We start from the raw sequence: 14,921 nt of genomic DNA on the forward strand, positions 1-14,921 counted from the left end.
CCTGATTTCCGTTAAATTCATCAATCTCCCTGAATTCTATTCTTTGTCTGAAGGATTTGTTCTCCTCAGAGAGTTTTCTTATCTCTTTTTCCATCTGGCCAATTTTGCTTTTTAAAGCATTCTTCTCCTCAATAACTTTTTGAACTGTTTTATCCATTTGACCTAAGCTGGTTTTTAGCATGCTATTTTCTTCAGCATTTTTTTGGATTTCCTTGACTAAGCTGCTGACTTCATTTTCATGTTTTTCCTGCATCTCTCTCCTTTCTTTTCCCAGTTTTTCTTCCAACTCCCTCATTTGATTTTCAGTCTTTTTTGAGCTCTATCATAGCCTGAGCCCAGTTTCTGTTTTTCTTGGAGTCTTTAGATGCAGGAGCTTGTGCTTCCTCATCTTCAGACTGAGTATTTTGGTCCTTCTTGGGCTCATTTGCAAAATATTTCTCAATAGTCTTTTTTTTGTTTCTCTGCTTGCTCATTTTCTCAGCCTGGGCCTGGTTTGGGATGTTTCTTGAGCTTTTGGGACACTCCCAGAAGGGTCTCAGTGTGTGAGGCTCTGTCCTCCCTCCTGGTCTGTGAATGACCATAAGCGCCCCCCTCTGCCAAGGAGCTGATGTGGGGGGGGCTGCTGTTCTATGGGGGGGGCCTAGACTGCTATCATGATCTGAATGTGGTCAGAGCCCCAGAGTCCTGTTCCAGGGGCAGAGGACAGAGCTAGGCAGTCTCCACTCCCCTCCCTCAGCTCAATGGGCTCATGCCCTGGGGGCTCCTGCTTACCGGGGGTGGGGGGGGTGGGGGGGGAAGAGGATGCTGTTTGCTGTGTGCCCTGAGGGCTGGGCTCCACGTGCTCGCTCTGGCAGAGGTCCCCCGCTGTTCCCCCACTTTGTGCCGGTGCTCCCCAGGGTGCAGCTCTGGAGACTTCCTGGCTGCTGTGAGCTGAGACTCCCAGCGCCCTGGGGCTGCCTCCGGGAGGCTGAGGTTCTTTGGCTCTGGCGGGCCACCCCTCTGGGCCGCCTCTCCGATCCCGGGGAGCAGAGCCTTTCTGCTCTTTTCCCGGTTACCTTGAGTAGGAGAACTGCCTCACTGGGTCCCTTTGTGGGTTCTGTCTCTCGAAAGTTTAGTTAGAGTCCTTAGCTGATGAATTTTATCAGAGAGCTCCTAAGACTCGATCCCTTCTTGTTGCCATCTTGGCTCCGCCCCTTGATTTATGTTTATATTTAAAATTCCTTTTAAAAGTTCATAAACATGCTTAAAAGTTCTCTATTGTATTTTTAAAGATTCATTTCCCCTTATTTAATACTGTCCTCTGTTTTGGCAGTTATTCTTGGCTGTTCACTGGTATCTTTTACCTTTTGAAATGCTCCATTCTAAAATCTCCTCTCATTTATAGTTGAAGCTGTCAGATCTTGTACCTGAACTTCTTTCTGGATACTCATAATATGATTTCTTGACAAAGAAGTTCTGTATTTTTACCATAACCATTCTTAGAAACTTTTGGGAGTTATTTTCAGGTCATGATTCTTTCCATTTTTACTGTGCCCTCTGGTAGTAATAACTGTGAAATTTTCAGTTATGATTTCTTTAAATATGATTTCCAGGGGTTTTTTTATTATGATTTTCAGGGTGTCCAAGAAAGTTGTTTTTGATATCAGTTTTCATGCATTGTCTTCTATTTTTTTCTATATTTTAGTTTTATTCTAAGATTTCTTTCTATCTCATAACGTTGTTTATTTCTGCCTGGACTAGTCTGGTTTTTTTTTTTTTTTTTTTAGGTTTTTGCAAGGCAATGGGGTTAAGTGGCTTGCCCAAGACCACACAGCTGGGTAATTATCAAGTGTCTGAGACCAGATTTGAACCCAGGTACTCCTGACTCCAGGGCTGGTGCTTTATCCACTGCGCCACCTAGCTGCCCCTGGACTAGTCTATTTAAAAAAAAAATATTTATTTAAGGCAATGCGGTTAAATGATTGCCTAAGGTCACACAGCTAGGCAATTATTAAGTGTCTAAGGTTGGATTTGAATTCAGATCTTCTTGATTCCAGGTCCGGTGCTCTAGCCTCTGAGCCACCTAGTAGCCCTGGATTAGCTTATTTTTAAAGGAGTTCATTACTTGGGAAAGGGTTGCCACTTTCTTTTCAAAGCTATTTCTTCTCCTTCCAATTCTTTCCTTGAGAACTTATATTTTGTTTTTAATACTTTTCTTCTTTTCTTTTAGGTATTCATATAGTTCTTTCAGAAAATTAATTTTTCTTTCATTTTCTGCTTGCAGTTGTTAAATTAAAGAAAGGCAAGAAAAACAACAAACAAACAAACGCCACCTCAAACCAATCTCAAGAAGTTCAATGTCTAATAGGGGCCACAGCATGTAAACATCCATATCCAAATAGTATATAAACTTGGATAAATTGGAGATAATCTCAGAGGGAGGATACTCTAATATGAGTAATATAGAAGAACCAACAAGGGTGAGATTTTAACTGAAACTTGAAGAAAGTCAGAGAAGATAGGAGGTAAAGATGGGGAAGCAAGAGAATTCCTGGTATGGGAGATAGCCTCTGAAAATGCACAGAGCTGGAAAATGGTGCGTCTTGTTTGAGGAACAGCAAAAATGTTGAATGAACTGGAGATAGTTAAGAGTAGGGAAGATGGGAGCAGCTGGGTGGCGCAATGGATAGAGCATTGGACCTGGAGTCAGGAGGACCTGAGTTAAAATCCAGCCTCAAACACTTAATAATTACCTAGCTGTGTGGCCTTGGGCAAGTCACTTAACCCCCATTGCCTTACAAAAACCTAAAAAAAAAGAGTAGGGAAGACTTGGCCAGTGTGAGGCAGGAGTAGACGGATATGGTAAACTGGCTCCAAGTATCTGAAAGGTTGTCCCAAGGAAGAGGCATAATGCATTTTCTGTTTAGTCCCAAAGGGTAATACCAGGAAGATACAAGCCAGCTTAGGGCTAACATAAGAAAAATTTTTCAACATTTATTAGCATCTCAAAGTGGAATGGATGTCTTCTATTAATGAATTCCATCTCACTGGAACTTTTAAACTAAGGTTGGAAAGCTTCTTTTCCATATTGGGCATGGAAATGATCAAGCTAAACCACCAGGGTTGGAAGAAAAAATGGTGGCCACCCAATATGAGGATACAGTGGTTTTTCAATGTGGGAAAGACTAATGAGTGATGAGGAGAGAGTGGGGATGTTGTCCACTGCTGAAACTTCAGAAAATCAAAGAACTGGGTTTTACCCCAAACAGTAGAGAACAAAAGCTACAAATTCACTACAATGAGAGTTAGAGTGGAAAATAACCTTCTTCTGTGACCTTGAATCTGTGATCAGTTTTCATGGATTTTTCCTGGTTGTAGATCATTCTTACTGGCTTTGCCCTGTGGATTTCAACACTGTTCCATGGTCTGAACTTCTGAATCTTGACTTTTTTCCCCCTGCCTCTGGCTCCTGACTGCTTTCTACCTACAACCGACAATCCACTTGTCTTTGGTTCCTGCCAGCACTGTTACTGCTGCAGATTGTCTTTCCCTGCCCCTGACCCCAGGTGCCCAAGAATCCAATGAGAAAATACATGTGAAAGCATTTTGGAAAATATATAGAGCACAATAGAAAGAGGGGCATGTCAGACTTGGCAAATGAAGATTGGTGTCTGAAACCCAGCTGCCTTGACTGAAGTGACAAGCCACTTCATCTTTCAGGACCTCTATTTCCCCATCTATAAAACAGAGTAAAAAATACTTGTATAACATATCTCACCTGGCTGTTGTGAGGAAAGTGTTTTGTTTTTTTTAGGTTTTTTCAAGGCAAATGGGGTTAAGTGGCTTGTCCAAGGCCACCCAGCTAGGTAATTATTAAGTGACTGAGACTGGATTTGAACCCAGGTACTCCTGATTCCAAGGCCGGTGCTTAATCCACTATGCTACCTAGCCACCCCTGAGGAAAGTGTTTTGTTTATCTTAAAGTGCTATGGAAATGTAAGTTGCATTTATTAGTATTACATTGTGTAGTTAAAATTATTATAGAAGTAGGTGGTGTCACAGATATCTTGCAAAATTTTTAGTGCAATATGAAGCTAAACATTATTACCTACTAAAAGAAATATATCTAATTTATGTCCAAAAGTTACAATGAGGGGGAGCCCATCACCCTCCAAATTAGCCTATTCCAAAATAGCTATAATTGTTAGGAAGTTTTTCTTTACAGTAAGACAAAATCTATCTTTCTGCATTTTCCACTTCTGAGTCCAAGCAGACTCTAATCCCTCTACCCTCTGCTTCAAATATTTGAAGAGAATTATTATGTCCTCCTACACCCTTAGTCTTTTTAGTACTTTTTTCAACTGATGCCCATCTGGTATCAGCCAGTCTTCTTATCAGCCTGGTTGCTTGTCTCTGGAGGTACTCCTATTTTTCAACCTCCTTCCTAAAATATGGCATCCAGAACTAAAAACTGCTCCAGATATGGTATGACGTGGAGAGAATACAGCAGGACTTTACCATCCCTTGGTCTACTTACCCTGATTGTCAATATACTCTGGCACTACATATCTTTCCAGATGCCTTGTCACATAGTTGGCTGGTATTAACATTGCAATCCACTTAAAAAAACCCCAAGCATATCCACATCGTTCCACACAAATCTTCAAGCAATGGTTCTTTTTCCATCAAATTGACTATTTTTGTCTCTATTGAATTACTTTTTTAAAAAATCAGAAGCCCAGCCAGAGAATACCCAGAGATAGACTGAATCTGGGAGCCAAAGTGAAACAGAGGAAAAAACTGTAGGATTTAGAATCAGAGGATGTGGGTTCAAATTTACTCTTCCATCTACTATTTCTGTAACTTTGGCCAACTCATAAAATCTTTCTTTCTAGTCTCTGCTTTCATTAGTTGCCTCCAATATGTGGAGGTTGAATTAGATAATTTTTGAGTTTTCTTCTAGTCCAGAGTCATCCCCAAGCAATAATTCTCTTAGTCTGTGTCTCTAACAGTGTATGGCAACATACATTTGTTATGGACCTACTTGGCTCCCATCAGGGGAGTTGCCTGAACTAATGAAATCTTTTTCATGGGTTCCATTTGTCTTTTTTTGGGAGGGGCAATGGGGTTAAGTGACTTACCCAAGATCACCCAGCTAGTAGGTATCAAGTGTCTGAGGCCAGATTTGAACTCAGGTTACTCCTGACTCTAGGGTCAGTGTTCTATCCACTACACCACCTGGCACCCCTCCATTGGTCTTTTGATTCCCCCTCTTGCCCCTTCTTAGCCCCTGTCTTTGCCAGGCACATAGTAGGTGTTTAATAATTGTCTGACTCTCCTCCCAACACCCATCCCTACACTGTCTTTGCCATCCTGAGCCTGCTTCAGTACCAGATTCTATACGGAGCAAGTGTTCTGTGGTAGCCTAGTTTTTTGGGAGATTTAAAAAACCCAGAGACTTTTGCTCTACTTCACTCTAAACAGGGTTTCTCCTTGCCAAATCCAATAAGAGCTTCGCCCACTGTACACAAATTTATTATCAGAAAGCCACCCTTTGGCCTGTTTGGGAGGGTTGAGGATTTGTTCTGATGACATTTGTTTTTTTCCCATTTGCTCCAAAAGGCATATTTAGGAATTTGCTAGCCTCCAATTTGTGCAGCTGAACTGGACCAAAGATGACAGATTTGGGGATGGGGATGGGGGAAGGGAAGGGGGCAGATTTATTAATTGTCCTATCATGGTCCTCCCCCACAGTGGTTCTCTAGAATCTAGGGCTAGTGACAAGGGGGGAAGAAAGCTGAGTGCTCTGAATGAGGCTCGGCGGGGAGGGGAGGATGCTCCCAGAGGAATCACCTGGGGTCCCCTTGAGCCCCAGAACTAGCTTCCTACTGCTGGGGAGGGCCAGAGAGGGAATATCATAGAGCCACATGAAAGTGCCGAATTCTTTATGGGGTGCTCTCTCCCCTGCTGCTCTGGTGTGAGCCCCAGGGCAGGAGGGAGACTTGGCTGCTCGGGCTTGTTTTTCCATGGGCTTTGTCCAGAGGGCTGAATCTGCTCTGGCTATAAAAGTACATTTTTATGGGGATGGAATTCAGTTGGCTGTCAGCCCCCTGGTGTGAAATCTTCTGGGCAACTCAGCTTCATCATCAGGTCTTCCATCCCATTCTTGCTCTATTTGGTGAGAGGAGCTCTGAGGTCAAATGGCCATTTGGGGAACACCACTCACTTCAGGCGACTTCGGGGATAGACAACCAGGTCAGTTGTGCCGCAGTTACCCAGCCACATGGTCGGTCTGACACTGGCAAGAGGGGAAGCAGCCCGCAATTCTTCCAAGGGCATGGGCAGGATCACATGGTGCACTTGCAATTTCATAACCAGTTTCTTGAACAGGGCAATTATTCATGAAGCTATTTGTCTGATAGGGACTGTTCCACCAGAGAAAGGTCTCCTTGAGGGAGAGTTGAGAGAGAGAGAGAGAGAGAGAGAGAGAGAGAGAGAGAGAGAGAGAGAGAGAGAATGCTATGTAATGGAAAGGAGGACAAGAGTGTCAGAAAGCCTGGCTGGGCTGGGTGACCTTGGGCCCATCTCTTCCCTTTTCTGGACCTTAATTTAATTTCTTCCTCATTAAATGAGGTTTGGAAAGTCTCCAAAGTCCCTTTCAGGTCAATGATATCTGTACAACTTTTTGTTCAAATGTGGGTGTGTGTACACCTAGATGGGGGTGGGGGGGTACGGAAGAAGTTCAGAACAATGATTTTATTGGTGTGAAAGCTTCTTCCACCCAGGAGAGCAGCAATTCCTCTGGTGTTTTTAGTTTTAAAGAATTGCAGGGTTTGGAGATGGGGATAGCAAGATGTTCAATGACTGACTCAGAGTCACACAAAGTGATGACACAGGACCTGAACTCAGGGCCTCCTGACTTGAAAACTGGCCCTTTCTCTATGATGCATTCTGCCTTGGAGGGCCTAGAATTTGGTGACAAAGTATCCTAAGTGAGTGGGAGAAAGGGAAAAGTTGGCATTGCAGACTAAATAGGGCAATGTTTTTAAAGTAAATTTTATATTGCACTCTCTGGTTTTTTATAATGGGCTAAAATGTCACTGTGCCCTTCTCCCTTTTCCAGAAAGCCAGCCCTTAAAAACAGAGAATTGAGATAATGCTTTACAGCAGAACAAGACCACAGAAAAAGATATCTGAGAATAATAGAGCAATTAATTATTCCCTTTTTAGAGCTAAGAGAAAAGGAGACTGGAGGAAGATCAATAAAATCAGGATGAAAAGCTAGGAACTCAGTTTTTTTATGACAGTTTCTATGGTTTTACTAGCCTCTTGAGCTGGGAAAATGGGTGGTTCTTGGGCATGGGGAGAAGGAGCCTTCTCCTCAGGGTTGCTTTTCAATTAGACTTTCTCCTAGGTGAGAGGGAAATGACCCCATTCCTCTGAAAACTTCATGGAGATACTTGTGATCAGACTTGAGTTTGTAAAGGATCTGAGATCCAGAGGCTGTTACAGGACCTCAGAGGCCATCAGGTAAGTAAAATGAGACTTGGAGAGATTAGGGGATTTGTTCAGTCAATCCCAATCTCAAAGCCCATAGGTATGAGTCTTTCCTTATTGATGGGGATCAAAGCCCCATGTCTGCTTTAGGAAGCTGAGTAGAACAGAATAGGGAGAAGGGAGAGAAGGGAGAGAGAAAGGGAGAAACAGAGAGAAGAGAGACACAGAGTGAGGGGAGATAGGCAGACAGAGAGAGAGGAAGAAAGAAGAGAAGAAAGAAAGAAAGAAAAAGAAAGGAAGGAAAGAAGAGAGAAAGAAAAAGAAAGAAAAAAGAAAGAAAAGAAAAGAAAAGGAAAAAGAAAGAAAGAAAGAAAGAAAGGAAGGAAGGAAGGAAGGAAGGAAGGAAGGAAGGAAGGAAGGAAGAAAGAAAGGGAACTCTTCTGTTTTCTTTGTACCTTCTTTGGGCTCAAATTTCTTGGGGCTCTGCAGTTGCTTCAGGTGTTTCTAGCTTCTAGTCTTGAGAGAGTATATGGATGTGCCAACCCCATCTCAGGCTGTTTTAGGAAAAGGCTCTGGGAAGTATGTGACATGAGAGGAGCTGCTGGTCTCCATCATGTCCCTATCCCTACCTTGCTACACTAGAAACTTTGGGAAGTGGATGAGCCCAAGGGCTTTCTTCCCTCTTCCATTTTACCTCATCTCCTCTCATTCTCTCCCTTGCCATCATTCTCTGTCCCTTTCTCCTTCTCCCTCTTTCCCTCTTTCTTTCTCCCTCCCCACCTCCAGAAGGTCTCTTAACTCCAAATTCATCATTCTTTCCCTTTGCCACTCTTTCTCTTCTATTCCTTTACTTTCAGCTAAATGGAAATTCTGAAACTCCAAATACCTAGGAAACATTTCCACATAGATGTTCCATTCATTGTTAGTTCAACCCCAACATTTGCTTCTAGTGGAAAAAGCCGTGGTCTGGGAGTCAGGGGACCTGAATTCCTCTCCCACTAATTTTTAGTTCACCTCTCTGGGCTTTGGATTCTTTGTCTGTAAATGAGACAGGCAATTGCTAAAATTTCTTCCAGCCCAAAGGATTCTTCTTGATTTTCCTTGCTGTCCTCTTACTTCCTGGAAACACAACTCAGGGGAGCCAAAAAACTATCTGAGCATCATTCCAAGAGAGAAAGTACTTGGGGGTAGAGCAAACTGACTTTCCTTTGACCATCGAATGGAAGTGATTTAAGCTCTGGCCCCTCTGCAGAATTTAATGGAAGCACAGCCCAGTTTATTTCAGGGGAATGTAGCTTAATTCTGCAGGTCAGGGCCTGGGAGAGTTTGTGCCTTTGCCCAGGAGGGCCCTCTTCTCTGCCAATGGTAAAGTTGTGTTGGCCATTCCCCAGCTGCTGCTCACTGTTGGTTTGACCAGCTGGGTAGAGGGAGCCCAGGAAACCAGGGTCAAACATTCAGTCTGGATAAACCTGCCCTGGGTTTGTTGGCCAAGTCATGATATGGAAAGGAACAGGATGACATCCAATTCAAATAAAGCCCATCATGGAGCCCTAATAATTCACATCTGCAGGTTGGGCCTGCCAGCTTCCTGGCCTCAGCTCCCAGAAACAGTTTCCATGACCAGTTCTGGGGTCTACTGTGCTACTTTGACTGATCCTAAATACCTGAATTGAATGAGTTATGCATCTAATGGTTGGACTTAGACTATATGCCTTCATTTCCCCTTCTGCTTCCATCACCAAGGACTCAAGCTCCATCTACCCTTATCTTTCTTCTTAATTCTTTTCAGGATCAAGACCAACTCCTTTGTCTGTCATTCAAGGCCCTTCAAGATGTGATCTTGAATCTACTTTTCCTGTCTTCTCCCTGCTTTGCCTACCCTGAGCAATAGACAACTCTCTTTGAATATGCCCAATGATTTTTCACTTCTCTACATTTGTTTGGGCTCTTTTTGGAATGCTTCCCCTTCTACGTTCTCTGTCTACCAAATTATTTCTCATCCTTCAAGGCCCAGCTTCAATGCTACCTTGTCTATGAAACCATCCTTGTTTTCCAACGAGAAGTATTATCTCCTTTCTTTGAAGACCGAGACTTTGCACCACTGATCACATTCCACTTTCTATCATACCTATTTAAATATTACCCTGCCAACTAGACTACAAGTTAGAACTCATAATTAAGGACAATGTTATCTCTATGTTCCTGCTTAGGGTCCTGCACAGAGTAGAGGTTCCTAAGCTTTTTTTTTTTTAAAGATGAATGATGGTGCAGTGGATAGAGCACCTGCCCTGGAGTCAGGAGTACCTGAGGTTAAATCCGGTCTCAGACACTTAATAATTGCCTAGCATGTGACCTTAGGCAAAGCCACTTAACCCCACTTGCCTTGCAAAAACCTAAAAAAAAAGATGAATGAATGCTCAATTGTTGGCATGAACCCAATCCCACAAAGCTACTTTATTACAATTATCAGACAAAAACTCCCAAAGTGGGGGGAAATACCCTGTATTTGAAGTTAGATCTGATTTGTTAACTTGGTAACTTGGTAACCTTGAACACCTTCAGCTCTAGAGGCCTCAGTTTCCTCATTTATAAGATAAGAGAGTTAGACTGACTTTTAAGGTCCCTTCCAGTTCTAAGTCTATAAGCCTATTGGGCAGAGAATGTTTCAAGAAAGATCCAGTTTTTTCTCAATGAGAAGATGTATAGACAATCTTTAAATCCGAACTCCTTGAGAATGGCCAAAACCTTTCTTTCCAACAAACAATTATGGTGGTGGATTCAAGGGCAACCTTGAGCTGTGATGGAGTTGAGGAAATAGAAATGAATGGTTTTAAGTACAAATTTTACATAGTATTTCACCCCATTTGTTGGATTCAGAAATCCAGTTCTTTGGCTCCTCTCTGTGTTCATGTGGGCGAATTGCAGGCAGGTTTTGGCAGAACAAATCCAGCAGCTCTTTAGGATACAGCTTGACCTAGAGGGAAGTCAGGTATTCACCAGAACCTTTCCCTAAACTCTATTCCATCCCAAACCTGGAAGAGGTGGAAAGTCTTCTGGCTTCTGAATTAACAAAGGAGAGCCATAGGGTCATAGAATTTTAGAACTAAAAGAAATATTGAAAAATTAAAAAAGTTATTTTATATATAAATTTATATTTATTTATATATACATTAAATTTAATATATAATATATAACATATTATATATAAATTAAATATATAATTTATATATAAAATTTATATTTATATATGAATTTATATTTCAATAGTATATTTCAGACTTTGTGCTAAGCACTGGAGACACAAGGATAAAATGAACTGTCCCAGTTCTCAAGGGCTTGTCATTCCAATGGGAGAACAATCATGAGTAATATGTATGTTAATATCAAGAAACTACTGCTGTACCCAAGGGACTGGAGGCAATGTACCTTCTTCTAGTGTTCTGGACCCATACACCTATCTGGATGAATTTAATCCTGGGAGCCACCTTGCATTGAGAGGGAGAGACTAGGCTCCCATTTCTCTGCCTCTTTGGCTCATTAATCTCCACTCTGGTGTCCTAGAAAAAATGTACTTAGAACTTATTAGACTAGGTCTCCTAAAAAGGCAAGAATTAAAAAGTAACTCAATGCTTAATATGAGGAAAATGAGACTCAAAGTTCAAGACATCTCAAGTTGGGAGATGTGAAGAGGGGAGATGTCCAACTCTTTGTAGGGACTGAGACTTCTAAGGAAAAGTCTTTGAAAGTAACGCCACATCCAAGCTCACAAAATACATGGAATGCTTCCCTCCTTTGGGGAGATACTTTGAACTTTGTCCAAGATGATCATGGGAGCCTTAGGATGAAGATACAGGTATTTACTAAGCATTCGCTTAGTGGGGAGTAGAGTATCTGGCCAGGAAGTACATTTGCAAAACTAACATTTAACTTGTCCAGGGAGTCAAAGGTTCAGGGTTGGGGGGAAGGACAGACTTGAACAGAATAAAATTCCTTTAAAGACAGGGGTTGTTTTGATTTTTGTCTTCATGTTCCCAGAGTAGTATAATGACTAGCACTTAGGAGGGACTTAAAATTTATTGAATGAATCAATAAATGAATGCTTATGAATCATAGAAACTTTGAATTCATCAATGTGAATCTACTGCAGACATTAGAGGGCCAGCCAACTGGGAGACCATGGGTCTATGGAGTGCTGCTCTAGTCCAGTTCAGTATGTGTCCAAAGGTATCAAGATGGAGGCAGATTTAGCTTAGAGGCTAATGGTTCATCAGAAGCTCCTTGGGTCAGAACCCAGGGGATGCGTGCTAGTTCAAAGGGACAGATGCCTTCTATGGGTGGGGTGGGAAGTAATTTTGCCCTAAAGCCAAAAGATTCAGATAGGAAAAAGTCCTTTGCTTCTTCTTCTTCTTTTTTTTTTTAGGTTTTTGCAAGGCAAATGGAGTTAAGTGGCTTGCCCAAGGCCACATAGCTATGTAATTATTAAGTGTCTGAGACCTGATTTGTACCCAGGTACTCCTGACTCTGGGGCCAGTGCTCTATCCACTTCGCCACCTAGCCACCCCTAAAAGTCCTTTACTTCTGCAATGATTTAGGGACACTGCAAGAGATAGCTTGGTGTAGGCTGAGACCATGCAACCTAATGCTAGTATCTTTCCTGATCCATCCCTAGATTTGGTATCCTTGGTATCTAACCCTGGTTACTCCCTCCCTTGTGGCAACCTCAATTTTTCCTAGTCAGCCTGGTGGCTTAGGGTCCCTTGGCTTCCTTTTCTCATAACTATATACCAGAATCTCAACAACACTTCTGCTTAAATCTCTGGCTTTTGTCATTTTAGGTTACTTCCTTAATACTGAATCAGCTAGCAAGATGGGTAAGGTAAATTCAGTTCATAGGATTAGGTCATGGTAGCTGGCAAATCATTATGCCTAGATTTCTGTGTCTGACACATAGTATATGCTTAATAAATGTTTATTGATTAATTGATAGACTTTTCTCTATACCTTGTAAAGGAATGGAAGAGAAAATGAATGCCACTAAATCTGGGAAAGGATCTGCCTGTCTTGATTTTGTGACTTTCTGCTGGGTGAAAGAATTGTGCTTGTAGCCAAAAGGTAGGAGTTATGTATACTCTATGGAACATGTTCCCCATTCTTTATCTTGACAGCCCCATGGAACTGATCTCAAGGAATGTTGTTCATGATATTTGATCTGATTTCTCTTGTCCTCTAGTGTTGCTTTCAATTACCTAATTTTTAGCCCCCTGTGTATGTTTTAGCTGTTCCTGTTTATGTTCTTCTGAACAAGTAAATACAAGTCTTCCCATCCATAATTTCTTAAGATTCTATGACATTTCCATATCATAGTTTGTTCTGTCAGTCCTCAATGGATAAACACATACTTTGTTTCTAATTTTATTGGATGCAATGAATATTTTGAACACAAATGGGACATTTCTTTCAGTCACTGATCTCCTTGGGGTATACATACTCACTAGTAGAATCATTAATTGAATATTTAGAATTATTTCTTGTCTAATTCCAAACTGATTTCCAGAATGGTTGGATCATTTTACTACTCCACCAACAGGAAATTAATATGCTTGCCTTCCCACAGACCTTACAACAACAACTATTTCTGTCATGTTTGCAAATTTTATGAGTATGAGGGAATACCTCAGGATTCTTTTAATTTGAATTTCTCTTATTATTGGTAATTTAGGATATTTTTCTTATAAAGCTGCTGTTTTCATCTGTCTTTGAAAATTTTTTATTCATCTCCTTTGACCACTTATCTATTTTAGATTCATGACCTTGCATCAATTTCCCTTTAAAACTTAGATATCAAAGATATTGTAGCAAAGGTTTTTTTAATATTATATCTTGTAAGCTAGTTGCCTTGATTTTGTTATTGTACAAGTCTTAAATAATTTGTCTGTTTTACCTTTTGTAATTACCTTCTGATTATGAATTCTCTCCCAATTATAACTGCATCACTTATTTCCATTCTTTTCTAACTTTTTAAAAATGATAAGTCATTTTGATTAGATCCCATCTATTTGGAGTGAAATGAGGAATTGCAAAATTTTTAAAACCCATTTTTTTTTTAGATTTTTCAAGGTAATGGGGTTAAGTGGCTTGCCCAAGGCCACACAGCTAGGTAATTATTAAGTGTCTGAGGTTGGATTTGAACTCAGGCACTCCTGACTCCAAGGCCAGTGCTTTGTCCACTGTGCCACCTAGCTGCCCCTAAAACCCATTTTCTACCAAATTGTTTTCCTGGTTTTTAAAAATAATATTTGTCAAATAGTTTTGTTCTTGGGTTTATTAAAAACTTGGTTACTGTATTCTTTTGCTTCTGAGTCTTGATCATTTAGTCTCTCTCCTCCCCCAACCCTAAGATTTCACATGCTTAACCCCTAAAGGACATCCCTATAGGCACTTAGTATGCTAGAGGGGCAAGGACTGTCTGAGGAATGTTGTTTTTTAGTAATCATTGAAACCATTTTAAAGATGAGGAATTAAAGCCCAGAAAAAGAACATGATTTTCCCAAGGATATACTGTGATCCAAGTTTTCAAACTATAAATTCTGTGTTCTTGCTAAAAGGCTACACTACCCCCCTTCTTTCCTTTGGATTCCCCAAAATGCTATTCCTTAGCACTAATTTTATTATAGTACCCTTTCTGTCTGTTAGCTCAAGACAACTTCCCTGTGCTCTCTACAAAATCTGGAGCAGCTATGACTGCACCTGGAAAGGATTGCCATCCCAGATCAGAAATCTTCAGGGCCAAAGAAAAGAGTGGTAGGTGATTTAGAGATGCAAGAGAAAGTTCAATTATCTCTTGTATGTTTATGTTTCAAGTTTGATACCTTGAAAAGTTCTCCCCAATTCCACCATTCCAACACAACACAATGACCCTTCTTTTAACCCCAAGTAGAAATATTTTACAGGGAATGTGGCCAGAGAATTGAACTTTCTGAAGTGTCCATGGCCATCTGAACTCTATACAAACACACACACACACACACACACGCATGCACACACATGCACGCACACACATACACACATTTCCTCCCTCCTTCCCTTTCCAATAGAAATATAAATGATTCCTGGCAGGGTTAATGTTTGCTCTGCAGTCCATCTTGTAATGTTATTCTTTACAGCATATTCTTTTTTCTTGATTGAGTCCTAACCAAGGTTATGAGCAACATGCCACAATGTTATACTTGATGGAAAATAAACTTAGTGGAGAGAAAATGAGGAGCCCACTGGATGATCTGAAGTCCCTTCCAACCCTAGATCCTAAGAATTCTATGGGAAGAAATGAGAAGGGGAGAGAGAATCAGAGGTCAATCAGAGGGAGATATATTAAGGATCAATCATCAAAGGATCATAGAATCTGAGAGTCAGAAGAGACTGGAGAGCATCAAATGTATATCTAAACT

The 14,921-nt window shown here is 41.1% G+C and overlaps 1 long non-coding RNA gene across 1 annotated transcript; it reads left to right on the forward strand.

Annotated features, from left to right (window-relative positions):
• Positions 1 to 6,134: 6,134 nt before the first annotated feature.
• LOC141516499 (uncharacterized) lies at positions 6,135 to 13,357 on the forward strand. The gene is made up of 3 exons (XR_012476713.1): positions 6,135 to 6,234; positions 7,394 to 7,509; positions 12,487 to 13,357. It is a non-coding gene; the product is annotated as an uncharacterized LOC141516499 (long non-coding RNA).
• The last annotated feature ends 1,564 nt before the right edge of the window (positions 13,358 to 14,921 follow it).

Source organism: Macrotis lagotis, chromosome 3 (genome assembly GCF_037893015.1).
Source record: "Macrotis lagotis isolate mMagLag1 chromosome 3, bilby.v1.9.chrom.fasta, whole genome shotgun sequence".
NCBI classification, from domain to species: Eukaryota; Metazoa; Chordata; class Mammalia; order Peramelemorphia; family Peramelidae; genus Macrotis; species Macrotis lagotis.